This window comes from Ostrea edulis, chromosome 5, assembly GCF_947568905.1.
Source record: "Ostrea edulis chromosome 5, xbOstEdul1.1, whole genome shotgun sequence".
NCBI classification, from domain to species: Eukaryota; Metazoa; Mollusca; class Bivalvia; order Ostreida; family Ostreidae; genus Ostrea; species Ostrea edulis.
This window is the reverse complement of record NC_079168.1, coordinates 39,815,712-39,829,531: the sequence shown is the minus strand read 5'-3', so window position 1 is coordinate 39,829,531 and position 13,820 is coordinate 39,815,712. Positions and strand designations below refer to the sequence as shown.

The 13,820-nt window shown below is 34.7% G+C and overlaps 1 long non-coding RNA gene across 1 annotated transcript in view; it reads left to right on the top strand.

Annotated features, from left to right (window-relative positions):
- Positions 1 to 11,055: 11,055 nt before the first annotated feature.
- LOC125651405 (uncharacterized) overlaps positions 11,056 to 13,820 on the top strand; it is a 7,735-nt gene continuing 4,970 nt past the window's right edge. The window contains exon 1 of the long non-coding RNA XR_007361235.2: positions 11,056 to 11,078. This is a non-coding gene — a long non-coding RNA (uncharacterized LOC125651405). The remainder of the gene's footprint in view (positions 11,079 to 13,820) is intronic.

Here is a 13,820-nt window from a genome sequence, read left to right as displayed (position 1 = left end):
ATACCCCCAGGACATGTCAGGAATACCTCAGGACATGTCAGGAATAACCCAGTATATTTCAGAAATACCCCCAGGATATATCAACAATACCTCTGGACATGTCAGGAATACCCCCAGGACATGTCGGGAATACACTGTACCCCAGGACATTTCAGGAATACCCCAGGGTATGTCGGGAATACCCCATGACATGTCAGGAATACCCCAGGGCATGTCAGGAATACCCCAGGAAATGTCAGGAATACCCCTGGATATGTCGGGAATACCCCAGGAAATGTCAGGAAAATTCACGACAAGTAAGGTCAGGACATGTCAGTGCTACACAAGTAGGCTATGACAGGGATGTACAGTGGTGAGAGTTGTAAACTTCGTGGATTTAACAAGAATTCAATATGAAATGATATCTTAGTGAAATGATTAAGTAGCGGGATATCACACGCTCAGCATTTAACTTTAGATATTTATATAATTTATGCCTTTTCTGCGATAAACTAAAACATTCGTCGTGTTTCACTGGGTGGGGAAATCTCAGTGCTACAGTATAAGTGATGACCATTACCGGATCATCATTTCTTGATATCTAATTTTGCAATGTTTTTGTCTTTGAAACCTTTACAACCATTGTAATGATATGCATTTTCTCATGAAAGCACTGCATTTGTAAATAATGCGCGTATGAATACAGAGCTACTTGATAGCCATAATGCAAATGTTTTTTTGTAAAATAAAAATATGACAGCTTTATTTTAAAAGCTGGGAATTACGAAACAAGCAGAGTGTAAATATAAAAAGTAAATTTTGTTTTTGAAAGCTTCTTAAATGAAAATAGAGATTACTGACAAATATTGTATTCGTTTTAAACAGTTTTATAAATCAATAAATTCACTTTCAAAAGGAGAATTCTTGGGACGCAGTCGGAAATACTTGGAAAGCTAGGGAATCTAAAATAAAAATGCATTTCTTCACTTTGAACATTTATAGTTGCGATATCTATAAAAGAGCTCTCATAGGATTTGTTTCATCCATGTTCACAACGATGTTATTTGGAAACAGCATGCAATGGATGAATTTCATAGCAAATAAGGAAAATGTTTGACGAACATGAACAATATTTATAATATAATCCTCGACGAATTTGTTTTATCAATGCTCACAACGACTTTATTTTGAAACTGCATGCAATTGATTAATTTCATAGTAGATAAGGGAAATGTTTAAAATATTTAAGGATTAATGACTCTCTTTTATCTCTGTGGTATTCACACAAATCCTTTTACCACATAATTTTGTAACAGGAAGGGAGGAAATGCAACGGATTGAAACTCGGATACACGATTTGTGCAAAAAAAATTTCAAATTTTAGTTTTCCATTTTTAAATGTTCAGAATACTTAAATAAGGTATTTCTAATGGTCAGCAATAATTTGAATGACAATTCTCGAGGTACACGGGAGACACAGAGTTCACAATTCTTTGTTATATAAACCAGGCTCGTGCTATGTTTTTGTTTATATGTAGGTTTAGGTTCGTTTAAATATCAGAAGTGCTGTGTTTCATTTTGTAGCTCAAAAACTGATATTCAAATTTTGGTTGACCATTAGGAATACTTCAGTTAAGCATTCTAAACAATAGAAATGGTAAAAATAAAATTTTCAGCTCAATCGTGTCCATGCTCCCCTTTAAATCTCCAGTCAGGGGCTCTAACAACTGAGCTATCTGGCCACTGGCAATCGATCGCGACTGGCCGCTTCACGTTCCTTTAAACTTCGTGGTGTTAATATTTTGATTATTTATCGGAATACATAGATGTGCAGTGTATAGTTTTATGGTATGAATGAACACGCTGCTCAGTTTCTCGTTTTATTTTGTGATGTTTAATTGTTTTCTTCTACAATCAGTAAAAACAATTATTGGTCTTTATGTTAGATCTTTTTATTATGAATGAAAGGCAATGCTTCAGTACAGCGTCAATTTAAATTCCATCAAAGGCTATATTGATAAAATGAAAGACAATAATAAATTATGTCCACTTTTGATTGATACATTACCGAACGAATTGTTTGATAAACGATGACTTCTCACACACGTGTGTCACCATTGAAACAGCTGTGCTACTGAATTATTCCTGGTGCTGGTTTATCAGTTTAGTTCACATATATATTTCTTCAAGGTAAGTAGTCTGTTTGACCTCTTTTGACAATTAAACCCGCATTTTGCCATTTTATGATTAAGGTGTATTTTGTCAACAAGAGTTACCTTTCCTGACATGTTCTCGCTGTAAAATTGAACGCTGGTGAAAAGGGCAAGAATAGTCACTACTATTATTATACGAATATTAACAAATCATATCAATTCAACTGCACATTCTGTACCGTGCTCATGATTGACCGTTTTCCTTGTCTTTTTATATTACGTTTTACGTTCAGTTAAACATCGCAGCTACATACGTACTATCTTTTATTTTGTTGTACACACGTCCAAAGAGTTAAAAATGCCACATAGATTTAAAGAAAGCGCAAATTTCAAGCATCAATTTATCTATTAATCCACAAGATTCTACATAATTACATGTACAGCTTTACACGAACTGTGGAATAGTAGACTGTATAAGATAAGATATTCTCTATTTCCTCCAAAGTAATGGAGAGTTATGAGTAATTGACAACTAGAACATTATACAATAGAATATGAACAGGAACAAACAAACATCATTAGATATGTACCAAGTTACATTTTACGACAATCAAACATAAAGAACAAACAAACATAATTAGATATGTACCAAGTTACATTTTACGACAATCAAACATAAAGAACAAACAAACATAATTAGATATGTACCAAGTTACATTTTACGACAATCAAACATAAAGAATTTTTTTCAATATGAAAACATAATTTGAAACAATTTGAGTTACCTTTTTCCATGTATCAGGAGACAAATTCCCAGTGTTAGTACCATCGATGCATCCCAAAAGAGAAAGATACTGTGTCTCAATACTTTGGTTCTAAAAATTAACATATTCTTCAAGGTCTAACATATCTAATATATTTTCTAGTAGAAGTTCTCTTTCTGATAAAACATTGAAGCAACTGAATATTATATGTATGTTATAATTTGAAACATTCTTACCTCACAAAGTACATTCTTTTGAAATTGTTTTCATAGAAGGAAGTTACAAGAGACAATTAATAGACAATCGTTGACCAGGATTTTCAATAAGGATACACCAGATATGACTTGGTCTTAATTTACTATGAATTTTCATATGTACAGCGACATATGTTGACATTGTGATATTGCATTATGTCACTTTCTTTCTTCTACTAGAAATACACTTTTAAAAACTAATTTTGGGAATAATTGTTTATCAAAAACAATATCAGCATGGTCAGAAAATACATTACACATTTCGTATTTTGCCAGAGTATCAGTAATAATGTTTGTCACAAGAAACTTTTCAGCAACATAAACATATCTGAGATAAATCTATATACTTTATTGCGAGTAGACTAGAGTTTTGATCTGCTCTATGCAGTCTACCGAAAAATAGTAAACGACATTTATTAATATATCCTTCCATAGTCCACAAACCTAGGTTTGCAATGCACGAAAGAGATGGACAATACTTTGAACATCCTTGTATTATTCTAGAAAAATGTCAATATTCAATTTTGTTCAGATCTTCTTTAGATAATGCTCTCCATAGCTCACAAGAATAGAATGCCGACGGTAACACAATCCTTTTCCAAATTTTAGCTGAAACTATAGGATGAATCTGAAAACTGTTCACACCAATTGTATACAAGGAATGTATTTTAATTCTTGCAGCCTTGCACGCACGATCTGTCAATTTGTCACATTTCATGTTTGCTTGAAGCAGACAACCTACATGTATGATACTATCACGGTATGGTATATGATCATTAAATAATTTCATTTCATATATTACAAATGAAAGACTTATTAAAAACTATAATAAACACTTTCACATGGATTGTAATGAAGTCTCCATAACGCTCTACAATAATCAACAGACTCAGCAAAACAGTGTCATCTGCTAACACTATACTTGGTATACGTATATCATCCAACAATAACCCATAGTTGAGTTTACAAATATTATTTAAGAGATCGTCTATATATATATATATATACAAGGAACATAAAAACACTAAGGACCCTTCCTTGGCCAACACCTTACAAGTGAAATATTGTATAATGATGAATTCATTCCAGCAAACGATACAAAACATTTATTGCCACCGTACCAGTATTTGAAAATTTTCCATATTCTACGATATATTCCAAGAGTATGCAGCTTAAATAAAAGGCGATTATGCCATATTCTATCACACGCCTTTTCGTTATCTAAAAAGTACAGAAAACTGGAGAACCCCTTGATACATAATAGATAATGGCTTCTTTTAAGACACAACAGGCTGGTGAAATGTGAAGATAACGAACAGTGATCAATCTCATAACTCCCACAAGTAATACAAAATAGATAGTAGGGCAAACATATATTCACATGTGCTACATAATAACTATTGTTATATCACATATATAGTATATATACACATGTGCTACAGTATAACTATTATTATATCACATATGTGTGTGTGTGTGTATATATATATATATATATATATATATATATATATATATATATACATTTGCTACATTCTGTACTAGAATTTCATTGCGACATATATCTTTGTTTACAGATGACAGCACCTGCTTTCCTATATTTGACGGTCTTGTCACTGGTTGTCATAACAACTCGATGCGATTGTGATTCAGAGATGCAATGCGCGCAGAGATCACGTGATAGATTGATTCTTTGCTACACGTCCTGCAACACACTTCCCAGAGGCAAATTAACCTGTCTTAAAACCTGCTACCTGGATGCTATCAGACGACTGAAACAGTGCATAATGGAGAGCAAACCAGCAGCTGCAAAATAGCAATAAAAACACCAGGATACTCATACATAATTACATTTCCGATGTTTTTGCTTCTGATATCTTTAGCAATTGTAATGATAAGCCTTTTCCTCATGAATGCGATGTAGTTGTGAAAAATAAGCGTATGAATCTTGATGAATATATTACGTCTATTTTAACGGCTGGGAATTCCGACAGAAATGAAAGAAAGAAGTTCATGAAAAGTATACCATGGGAAGCGATGCAGTTCATACCCTCATGTATTTTCAAACTTGAAATTTATTTCTTAAAGGAACATGGACATGATTTGAGCTGAACATTTTCTAACTCTATTTTTCCATTTTTAATGTTTAGAATGCTTAACTATGGTATTTCTAATAAATGGTTAGCAAAAATTTGAATGTCAGTTGTTGACGTACATTGGAGATACAGAGCTCATAATTCTTTGTTACGTAAACAGGCTCGTGTCATATTTTTGTTTACATAGGTTAAATAGGCTAGTGAAAGTTTCGTTTAAATAAAGCAGATTTTTTAATTTACAAGTTAATTCTGAACACAATTAAATAGTTTCTAGTGTTTAGCACATCTCATTTCGTTTTAAACATGCTATTTTCTATTGAGCAATCTATATGTAAACAAAATCATGACACCAGACTTGTTTACTTAACAAAGAATTGTGAGTGTTGTATCTCACTGGTAACTCAATATTCAAATTTTTCTTTACTATAAAGCGCCATATGCGTGTGTATTTTCTTCAATAATCTATGAGTTCATGGAGACACATTGCTCCTTCGTACCCACAGTTGTGACAATTATGGTGTATGAAGAACTTCAATTATTGGGGACTATATTTTCGGTGAATCATCGGCGTAGTAAAATGTCACTTTATTCTCTCATTTGAAAAATGTGGGAGTACTGACTTTCTGCATTAAAACAAAAATCAAAACAAGATAATGCCTTTAAAACATAAGTCGTATCTGACGAAAGTAAAAGGGTATAGTAAATTTGTATGATATCTTGCACTTTGAACCTCTCTGGAGGTCAGTGTAAAACTCCTAATTTAAAGTTAAGAAAGAAAAACATTCTCTTTCTTATATGATCCAACACCCCTACTTTATGCTAATGTCATTGCATATCTAATTGAAGCAGTATTATTAAAAATCTAAACAGTAGACGTATGACAGAAATAATTATTAATATGCAAAAATCTAAATTTATCAGAAGAAATTCGGTCTATCATATTAAGTTTGCCGGTGTTTATTGATTTTGCTATGCAAACAGAAATACATGACGATTCTACTGCAGATTAAAACAAAATACAATGAATCACAAGCATATACAATATATACGTTGATTTGAAAAGAGTGTGACCTTGAAATGACCTTGACACAAAAACGAGAACCGCGACACTCGCATTTCTCTGAGTCAAAGAAATGTATACATTCTATAGTTCAAAAAAATCTCAACGCCTCCAATAAGAAAAAGAAGAATCCACTCTTAACTGAATAGAAAGAAAGTGTCATGCTGCGGGATCTGTTGATAGTATTCATCATCGATTTATGTTGATTGAAACAAAGGATCTCGAGTGTAATGCTACATACATGTTGCCCTGTGCTATGGCGCTTGTCAACCTTGTAACATTACATGAATGATGAATAAACATCAGAATACTCTACGCGTTTAAATTGAAAGCTTTGACCAGTTGTTTTGTATGTGGGGAAACTTCTACGAGGATTGTCGCAGATAATGATAGGCATTCCAGTCCCTACATACACTAATGGATGGATTTTATCAAAATTTTCATTTATATTGTATGACCTGCGAGTATATTCAATAAATGTCAGCAGTTTAGACATCCTATTGGTTTGGTAAATGAAAAGGCCAGTATAAGATTTATGATGCATTCCTGTAACGTTTCTGGGTTCGTTTTGGGATTCGGCTATTATACCTGAATAAATCAGCAAAACATATTTCTCAATCACAGATTTAAATTACAAGTATTTACATACATTTTCGGGGACTAAAGCGCCCTAGCTTCACTTCAGTATACAAGCCAGCTAAACAGTATATATTTATATACTCAAAGTCTCGAAAGCCTATTTCAAGCAAGTAAGACTTTATTTAGTTTATACCTACAAAACCTTATTCTTTTCTGGCTACCTTTCACCCCTGTCGTCAGACACTGAATACTCATCATCCCGATTGTTTCGGCTTATATAGTACCCAGGTATCACGTGACCTCCGAGAACATAAGGGAAAATGACGAATGTGAAACCGGAAGTTATCACAACGTCACTACAGGGAACGAAGGGATATTTTGATCTCGATTACGACTTTGCTTCACTCCTCATATTTGGTAATCGTCAATAAGGCATTTGAGTTTGTTACAGACGGAACAAAACTTGCTTTGAAAAAGAAAAAACCCAAAACAAAATGCCTTCGCATAATACAGAGGAATGACATACATGCAGTGGTAGTTTGGTTGTTTTTACGTCCCTTCAAGAATTTTTCACTCATATTGAGACGTCATCAACTACATGCGAAATACCACAAATTTAGACCTATCATTAACGCCCAGTGCCGTAGCAGTGAGGGTTCTTTAATGTGACAACACCTGCCGCGACAAGGGACCTATGTTTTTTTAAGGTCATATCATATAGAGCACTCACTACCTATGTTTACTTCTTAAGTATGACTCGGTCATAATTCGAACTCTCAACCTTTCGGTGAAGGCTCTACCACTAAACTACCGTGACAGGATCGAACGGCGATAGAAGCTACAAATCTCACAGTAGTCTTAATACATGTATTATCATCAACTAATAATTATGTACATGTATATTCATTTCTTTCTTACCGTGTTCTGTAATCGCTATTTATATTCTATCATGCACTGCGTTATATCTTTATACACTGATTTTGACTACAGATTACTTCGTTTACCTGATCAAAATATGGGGCTCACGATGGGTATGACCGGCCGACAGGGGATGTTTACTTCTCCTATGCACCTGATACCACCTCTGGTATGTCCAGGGGTCCGTGTTCGCCCAACTTTCTATTTTGTATTCCTTATAGGAGTTATGAGATTGATCACTGTTCGTTATCTTCACCTTTCACTGTTTACAACTCCTTTTGGATTTCCATAACTTCCGTATCCTGTGGAGTTCCGGGTTAGAATAGGTCCTCAGTACCTCTTGCTTGTCGTAAGAGACGACTAAATGGGGCGGTCCTTCGCATGAAACAGCCAAATCCAAAGCCCTGTTCCCCTCCCTGCTCGAAGGCCGCAAGTGTTGAGCATAGGCCAAAGTTTACACCCTTCAACGGCAATGGTGGTGTCTCCATTCTCGAGCGGGACGTTAAACAATATACAACCAACCGTAACCTGATTTACCTATGGTATATGTTTTGAGACCCTTACCAATTAGGTTCCACTTTTTCTCTGGGGCTCGTTTTATAACTTTTAAAAACGCCTCAACTTGGTGTTTGAACTTGAGCGCTGTTGTATTTTATCGTACCCAATTCTATTCTTCTCTTGGGTTTTTATGCCCCCGAGATCGAAGATCGGGGGGGGGGGGGCATATTGTTTTTGTTCTGTCTGTCATTCTGTCTGAAACTTTAACCTTGCTAATACCTTTTGAACAGTAAATGATAGAGCTTTGATATTTCACATGAATATTCCTTGTGACAAGACCTTTTCGTGGGTACCAACATTTTGACCCTGTGACCTTGACCTTGGAGTTTGACCTACTTTTCTAAAAAAAAAATTAACCTTGCTTATAACTTTTGAACAGTAAGTGATAGAGCTTTGATATTTCACATGAGTATTCCTTGTGACAAGACCTTTCCGTTGGTACTAAACTTTTTGACCTTGACATTTGACCTACTTCTAATAAGAATTGACATTGGTCATAACTTCTAAATGGTATATATTAGAGTTTTCATATTGTACATGAGCATTTCTTGTGAGAAGATCTTTCTACTGGTACAAAGATATTTGTCCTTGTGACCTTGGCCATCTTCGGAAATGGCCATTATCGGGGGCATTTGTGTTTCACAAACACATCTTGTTTCTCTCTATTGTGTTCAATTTCTCTATCAGATTGGCAATGTATTCTTGGGTGTTAGAGCGTGATAGGTATCAAACGAAATGCTTTTCTAGGCACCTGATCCCGCCTCTGGTGGTTGCCCTACCCTCAATTTTGTAGTCTTTATAGGATTTATGAGAGTGATCTCTCATTCTGAAAGCCATTTATTACAGAGAATGATGCCAATGCTCTCAAGAATCAGATTAGTTTTACCAGATGCCTCATGGGGACTATAATACTTTAATCGTTTTCTGTGAACATTTATACAGACTGTATGTCACACAAGTCAACAGCTAAGTTTCACTGAATTAGAAATGTAAAATGAAATAAAAATACATTTTAATCTCCAATCCTTTTTAAAGACATTGTTGCAATTTGGTTGAAATGAATATTCATGTCCATTCAGGGAGAAAATACATTTTGCATGCTCTCCAAGAAAATGTGCAAAGCTTAAGTAGAATCGAGAGGAACCTGTTCTTTTCCATGGAAAATGTTGGCTTCGTTTTCCTATAATTTACATTGATCGGAAAATGTTGGCTTCGTTTTCATATAATTTACATTCATCAGTTTTAGTTCAATAAATGAAGACAATCAATGTATAATTTAGCAACGTAACTGATTGCATGGAGAGAGAGAGAGAGAGAGAGAGAGAGAGTTGAAAAAAGTAGGAAACCTGTAACGATTTAAATATCCCTTGACATTTGAAATTGTTCAAACTAAACTGTACTTTGTTTGCCTGAAATAAAGATTACAGCTCAGCGATTTCCGAAATTGTCATTCATTCTTAAAAATCCATAACGTGTGCCTCTGAATGTTATGGAGACGATAGATGTAATGTTACACATGCGTTCAGACAGTATTGTGTTTCGCGCAGTTGTTCACTTGTATGTTTAGGTCAATGTAAAATTCTATTTTGTAATGAGATTTCATTCTGAAAATAATATGTATTTACTCATCGATGACATATTGAATATTGAAAAATTGGGCGAATTTTTATTTTAATTTTTTTTTTTTTTACTTTTTGTGCAGAGCACAATGGCTATGATTTTCCAAGACAACCCTCGTAACTTAGTACAGTAATGAAGTTCTACAAAACTTTGATTTACAAAGTCCAAAAATTAAAGGAAAAAACTTATCATCACAGAAGTGTTTTGTCGGAGTTAGAAAAATGTTTTATATCAAATGAAATATGACTGAAAAGTCCCCAGATGTTCTTACCGCTCATCAATCAAATTATGCAACACTTGGTCAAAAGAATCTTTAATATGATTATAAAATTAATTTTGAGGCTTTCCCCCGATGAATCAAAAAAATCGTTTAAATTAATGCATTTACAATTATTTTAAATTCTATAGATGGAAGGTGAAGATAATTACGAACAGTGATCAATCTCACAACTCCTATAAGCAATACAAAATAGATAGTTGGGCAAACACGGACCCCTGGACACACCAGAGGTGGGGTCAGGTGCCTAGGAGGAGTAAGCATTCTCTGTCGATCGGTCACACCCGCCGTGAGCCCTACATCCTGATATGGTAAACGGAGTTATTCGTAGTCAAAATCAGTGTGCCACGAACGGTCTAACAATCGGTATGAAACACGTCAGACAGCATTTGACCCAATGGTAGGTTGTATTGGCAAACTAGATCGTTATAACGACCATAGAATTTGCGAATAGTTTACTTTAATCGAGATTGTTGAAACGCTGCACCTTGTACCATCAACTTCATTGTCAGTAGCTTGCCTCGATTTAAAAACTAAACACACGCAGAACAAGTATTACTAATACAGATAATTAATAAGTGATAATTGACGTTACTTGTATAATTCCACTATTTACTAACAAACGATTACCAATGTAAAGTATTAGACAATTCCATAGAATCCTTAAAACCAGCCAATTTGAAAACGATAAACTTTATTAAACCAATCACAATTGCAATATGCGTTTTCAATTAATAAACTTAACGGATAAGAGCACTTACACCATACTGCGAATATACCTGGGCATTATGCAATCAGCAGATTAAAAAAAACGAACAAGGTAAGAAAAATATGAAAGTACATTGTATACGAGAATAAATACGGGATCGGTGTATTAATTTATCCGATGAATTAGCTCTTTTGAGTGGATTATTCAAAATTACAAAATAAATACTTTTGAACAATATCATCCTCTGACTCACGGATCTATTATGAAAGTTGTTTGCAATGTATTTTTTTTTAATTTGTACATTGCACATTGTGCTACATAATTTACCATACAAATTCATAATCGATTTTATTTTTAATTAAAATTTCAATGACAGACCATGAATCAATCATGTTTAAGGAAATATGGAAAGTTGGGTGCTCTTATACCGTGGACTCTGTGCAACAGCACCATTACATCCCCCTTTAAAGAATGGGTAATTGTATTATATTGCATTCGGTAGGGGTTCTAAACAATTTTAAATACAATCCGTCATAAGGTCGAATGCTGTCTGACGTATTTCACACCAATTGTCATGCAGTTTGTTTCATACCATTTTGACCGAAATAAAGAGCTTACGGCGAGTTTGACCGGTCAACGGGATGCTTACTCCCGGGCACCTGATCCCAACTATGGAATTTCCGGGGGTCAATGCGTGCCCTGTTCTCGATTTTGTATTCTTTATAGGATTTATGAGATTGATCTCTGTTTCATCTGTTTGGAACTTTGATAAAATTACACGATCCATTCTTTATTTCTTCATAGATTTATTTCTTGAGGCGTGATCTTATTTTAAAGGGAGATAATTAGGATGCCTATAGGGTGACCAGAGGGCTTTGTACACAGTAATCAGACATTTTTTTAAGGAGAAAATTATGAACAATTATTCGCCTGGGCTGCAATAATGTAGCCTTCTCCGAATTTTTGGGGAGAAGAGGGCTACAACTCCATCTCCGTATAAATTATGCAAAGTCGGGAGTGATTCACTCCCGCAACATTTACGAACATTCTAAACATTTGCTGACTTTCTTTACGTAAATAAAATGGTATTCTATGTTTTTTAGTTAATATATAAATTTACAACCTGCAACTTACGATTTGTGAGGTTCTATTCTACCGTTTCCAACAATTTTGATATATTCCAATTTCTCGATTCATATTTGTGCGCCATGTTTGATATACTGAAGTTTCAACTTTCGATTGTCAAGTTATTTGCATATGCCATATAAGGTAGTATTTACATCAATGGACAAATACGGAGGAGAAAGCTATTTCGTCAGTATTAAAAAGGTTTAGATTTAATATCAAATTAATAAACGAACAACAGAGTATAAATTCTTTCTTCAACCAAATGATTTTCCTTTCGTTGTCGGAGTGGCTCGAGTAACTACATTTTTGTGCAGATTGTCAATGTTTAGGTTTTTCAGTAGATCCACCTACGAGATCTCGCGATAACAAGCCTGTCGGAGCATAAGAAGAATTTTGCATTCTGTACATGATGTTTAATGATAAACACCTTAATTCATTAGACATGCGCAAGCACAAACTTGGTACTCCTTTTGGTGTAAACAACATTTGGAACTACACTGTAATACAGCTTATTACCAGTTATTCATAAAATTCTTTTGCACCATTACGGAGACTCTATGGAATTGTAGCCCTATCCCGAAAACGTCAGAAAAAAAATCGGATATGGCTACATGTTATGGTGGTCGGTTTGATCAACGGTATTTCATGGATTGAACGAAACTGCTTCAATTTTAGTCTACATTTTATAAACATTTGTAGACGTGCATATACTATAGGCCTAATCTGCAGAGAATAACTGTCGGTCCCCCCCTTTTAAAAAAAACAAACGCTATTTGTTTTCTTATTACTATATGATGCTATCAGGAGTTCCGAAAAAGAAATTCACGCGAGAAAATGCAGTTTTATTGATCACGTGAATCCTCATCTTCCCAAGTCAAGGCTTTCTGATCCGATCCGATCCACATATTGGGTGCGTTCAGAGTAAACCCAATGGTACCATCACCGATTTGCCAATGGTAAATATTTAAGTCATTGGTACCATTGGATCCTTGTGTACTCTGAACGAGTTTGGGTTACAAATGGTGAGAAATCCAACAATGGTACCATTGGTATACCACTAGCTGATCAATTAGTAGGAAATGTCAAAGATAAACGCTGATATCACCTTTGTGGATAATTTTGCACCAAGAAGGTGCGTTCAGAAATATATTTTAAAGTCCTATTACATGTAATTACTTTCTCCTGCAGATTATTTTCTCCATCTTCGCTAGGCAAGAGTTTTCGGTCAATAAATGCGAAACCCTTTGGCTAACAAAGATGTATTTTCTCTTGTAATTGTAAAACATCATGAGTATAGATCATCTGATGAAATTGGTTAGACTGGGAGATTGCTACACCATATTACTTACACTTGATGTTTTTAAAACCCATTTCCGTCTATGCAGGGGTATGTTAAAAGCAATATGTCTGAAATTGTCTTTAGTTGATGCCTGCGAAAATTTATAAGGGGGAAGATGTGATACAAAATCGGTTTCTTTCAGTGTGTACGCGATGCCTGCCATTTTTGATTACGTCATGAATAGAGTTACCAAAGCTAACAGAGCTCTAGGTTGTCTGCAGAAATGTCTACCATTTGGTAAATTTTATTGGTAAACATTGGTACCATTGTCGTACCAATTGTAACAAATTTTGCCAATGGTAACTTATGTCAACAAACGGTAGTACTCTGAACGCACCCAATGTTTATGTGGAGCGGATCAGAAAGCCTTGACTTGGGAAGATGGT